The following is a 4,269-nucleotide window of genomic DNA, read 5'->3' as shown; positions in this document are numbered from 1 at the left end:
TACAAAGAGAATTAAGACCACCCCCTTACTTATAAGGCATCTATAATACAGAAACCAACAAACCTTTACTGTAAAGGACCAGAGTAACTATTCCAGGCTTTTCAGCTGTAGGGGCTGTCCACTCAGCTCATCCATTGAAGCATGAAAACAGGCACCAATTCATCAGCAATGTGGTTCTGTTCTGTGGTTCCAATAAGATCTGAATTCTAAACAGGCAGCTGGCTAGATTTAACCCTTGAGTTGTAGTTTGTGGACTTCGGGTCTAGTGAGTTAGAATAGTACTTTGAACTAGGCTATGACTGCAATTCACCTTGTAAACAATGAATGTTTTCATTTGGTGGTCTGAGATGAGGCCTATAAAAGTGCATGTCTGCTATGAAATGGTGTAGTTATCCCACCCCATGGCTGGTTATTAAGGAAGCAGGTGGAGATACCTTCCTCTGAAGAGCCCATGGCCCCTCATTGCCCTCAACTTCCACAGTCCCTCAGCACCTCCCAGGACAAAACGGAAGGGGAGGGAAGGAGCATTAACTTGGGAGCTGGGGAACACATGTTTGCAGTTGAAGGCTCAGTTGAACAAGCTCTGCCATAATGGATCACCTCTGTTTCCTTTCCACTGTAAGTGCCAGAAATCACAGGAGAATGGTTGTCATACTCATTGCCGGAAGCCCTAACGGGTTGAACATCAGCCAGCAACTGCATCACTCCTGTGTGATAAGAGGTTATTGCACAAAACAAAACAAGATTCTAAGGGAGCCAGGAGCCAGGGAGGAGGAAGATATCCCAAACGTGATTTTTACATCCTCAAAAAAGCAAGTGAAACATGTGAGAACCTTTCCTTTGCAGCGACAGCAAGTGAAGTGAACGTGGCTACGGAGTAGAGGAGGTAATTTGGCCACAGGTCACCTGGCTACCTGTACTCTGAACTGTTCTCAGACACCTTGATGTCTTTTTATCACTCACATTTATCTCTGGTCTGAAACTTCAGATTCTGCTTTCTTGGATGCAAAGTAAGGACGTGACAGGATTCAGACATCCTGGTCTGGATGTCTACCTACCAACATGAGATAAATCTTTCTCAACTTACTCACATCCGTACCTGCAGGCATATCTGTGAAGGTAATCACTGCATTTTCTAGGATGTGGAAGAGAGGGAGGAAAGAGAAAAGGAAGCTGGGCACCAGTGTTTCTTGTAATCCTAGCTACTGAGGAGGCTGAGGATTGCAATTCAAAAAGCCAACCCAGGCAACAAAGTCTGTGGGACTCATCTCCAAGTAAGCAACAAAAAAAGCCTGAAGTGAGGCTGTGGCTTGAACACAAAAGCTCAGGAACAGTGCCTAGGCCCTGAGTTTAAGACCTATAACCAACTAATTAATTAAAAGAGAAAGAACAGGGGCTAGGAAGGTGGCTCAGTGGTAGAGTGCTTGCCTTGCATGCATGAGGCCCTGGGTTCAATTCCTCAGCACCACATAAGCAAAAAGAAAAAAGCCAGAAGTGGCGCTGTGGCTCAAGTGGTAGAGCGCTAGCCTTGAGCTGAAGAGCTGAGGGACAGCGCCCAGGCCCAGAGTTCAGGCTCCATGACTGGACCAAAAAAAAAAAAAAAGAGAGAGAGAAAGAACGATCTCAAGATCCAAACTTAGAAAACAGTTCTTGGGTTGGCATTTACTGTTCCTTTTAACCCCCTATAATATATCCCTCAGTCACCAGTGTTCACTTAGGAAATGCAAACTGATGTTACTATTAAAGTGTTCCAGCCATTAAGAAGGCAAGTCCATTGTTGTACATGAATAACTCACACTTGGCATTTTGTATTTGTCTTTCTTATCCTCCACTCACCGCTACACTTTCCATGGTTGCAAGCAAGGGAAGCTTGATTATGATTGCTTCCAGAAACTCCTGAAGCTGAGTGAAGACTAAGCCAGATGAACACAAAAGTCTTTGGTAGCAAGTGAAGAGATGATCACATCTTCCGGAGCCATTTTCTGTCCTCTGGGTTGGACTAGGTTTTGGTAACCACACAAGGCAAAAGATGCCATGGCCTGTGGGTCTTGAAGAGTTATCCCTACTCCAGGAGCTATTAGAAAGGATGAGCTATAGATATTCAAATGAAATGCAATTTGCAGCTCTGCCACTTGGGGGAACAGACCCTACTCAAGGAGGACACATCTCTCAGTATCGGCTCCAAGTTTGAGAAAGTATTTGCAAGCCACTTCTTTTCTAGCTTTACACAGTTTGCCTCCTCTTTAGCCAAGAATGTGAACAATCCTTTCAAAAGTAGTAAGGGCTTCTTTCACTAAGGCTACCTGAATCACTAGGACAATTTGGCAGAATCTATTAGGGAGAGATTGGATGTTTTACAAAAACATTGCATTATACCTCAACCATATTTCTATCCTTTGGCCTATACTTTTGTTTCCAACAGGCAGCTTACCTTTCCTCCTGGGATGGAGGACTCCTTCTACTTCTTAAGGACTCATTCAAGTTCCACTTTCTCCAATAACTATCTGGTGGTTCCAGCCTTAACTCTCCCCCTCCCAGTGAGTTATTTAAATTGCCTCTGGAGTCGTGAATAAATGAGTCTTCCAATACAAAGTAAAGATTTGTGTTTATTAACTCATAGAGGTAACAAATGTAAGTAGAATCTAATGAAATAATTTTCTAGAGACAGAAGATGAGGGCAAGCACAAAGTGAATAGTAAATATTCATCTTTAAAACTTTATTATATCCTCAACAGCAAACATCAAATAAGTTTTTTTTTTTAATTTCCTATGTAAGACCCACATGGTTTTTCCTTAACTATACTATTTGTAGGCTAGGGATATAGGCATAAAGTTCAAAACCTAGGCTTTTTAAAGAAAACAGGTCCTGATTTGAAAATGCTTTTAAAAATCATTCAGTAGTAAAAAATGACCAATGTCCCTACAGTTCCCCAGATCTCCACAAGTGTTTCTACTTTTCATCTAAGTAAGATCAGGAAAAAAAAATCTGCCTAAAGAAAATATTATCAACTCTTTTCTACCCCAGACATACATTTGTAAAGAGTATAGATAGCATCAAGAAGGAAAAAAGACTTCCTACTCTTCCCTGTTCTGTGCTTTAAAATTGTCCTGTGGTTCCAAGCTTAAAATTCTTTCACACCTTTTCAAATGGTTTAGCTAAGCCATGTCTAAGATACCAAAGGAAAAACTTCAAAGTTTAGTTGGAAAAGAGAGAGCACAAGCACATTCCTGACTCACACAGGATGTTTGCATCCCAACCATGTTTGTTTCTGAAACTATTTGCCCAAGCCCAACAGATCAAAACAAGGCAGCTGCCATAAGGAGAAAACTAAGGAATCTAAGACATCTGGCTAATGGATAGGTTCCCCTGGGGTAAGTTCACCTATTGTTTCTGGGTTTGAAGTGAAAGTCTCCAGGTCGTGGTGAGGAAGCGGGCAGAGCAGGTGGAAGAGTAGAGGAAGAAGTTATTCTGAAGATCAAAGCAAGGACGTGTAACATAACAAGGGAGGCCTCTCTAGACCACTCAGTACTAAGGTCATATATTAGTTTAAAGTACGCCTGCATACGAAAGAGCACATCTGCCATGGTATGAGGGCCATTTTTCATGCCAGGGCACATTTGCAAAACACATGATTTGGAATAGTCTGGAGCCAGAATTGGTTCTGTATCCACCCCGGGGCAGGTTGGTTAGACTCCAGTGTAAACCTCCTTGGGATAAACCACTTATTCCAGTGGAGAGCGCTAGATAATTAATACCAGATCTGTCCCAAACAACTTTGTATGTCTTACACGTGGGCCAAGACCCAGAAAGTTCCCTTTTTGATGGATCTGTTGAGATGAGGTTGAGAGTTTTGGTGTTTTCATATTTGATGGAAGCTACCCCTTAGGTGCATAGATGTGGCATTTTGACAGTCATGTAGCATTTTCAGGGCAAGAGCTGGTCTGGACAGATGAGGGAAAGTGTGGGAATATAGTACTATCTGTGGCCCATCTGCTCTCAAGAACATCATTAGGTGCATACTTTTAGCAGTGTGGAAAGATGGAAGCACTAATTTGTGTTTCAGCAAGTTCCACATCTTGAAGTTTGGGGTATGGAATAGTGCCTACCAGTGGGGGGAAAGGACCCACGTTCTTTATGGGATTAGAGTTTCTGAAGATTTCCCCCCCAAGTGATAAAAATTGTCCTGATTTAGTCTGTTTCATGGCAGCCAGCATTGAACCAATCATTTGCCTCCTTTCATTGCTTTTCTTTGTTCATTTCTGAAATAC

At 42.3% G+C, this 4,269-nt stretch overlaps 1 long non-coding RNA gene across 1 annotated transcript; it reads left to right on the top strand.

The window, feature by feature from the left end:
* The first annotated feature begins 537 nt into the window (after positions 1-537).
* On the top strand, positions 538-2,550 carry LOC122122035. Its single transcript, XR_006150087.1, has 3 exons — positions 538-886; positions 989-1,119; positions 2,423-2,550. It is a non-coding gene; the product is annotated as an uncharacterized LOC122122035 (long non-coding RNA).
* The last annotated feature ends 1,719 nt before the right edge of the window (positions 2,551-4,269 follow it).

The sequence above is a fragment of the Dipodomys spectabilis genome, unplaced genomic scaffold (assembly GCF_019054845.1).
Source record: "Dipodomys spectabilis isolate Male_0828 unplaced genomic scaffold, ASM1905484v1 ptg000201l, whole genome shotgun sequence".
NCBI lineage: Eukaryota > Metazoa > Chordata > Mammalia > Rodentia > Heteromyidae > Dipodomys > Dipodomys spectabilis.
Note: the sequence above shows the minus strand (reverse complement) of the source record. Positions and strands in the feature narration are given on the sequence as shown.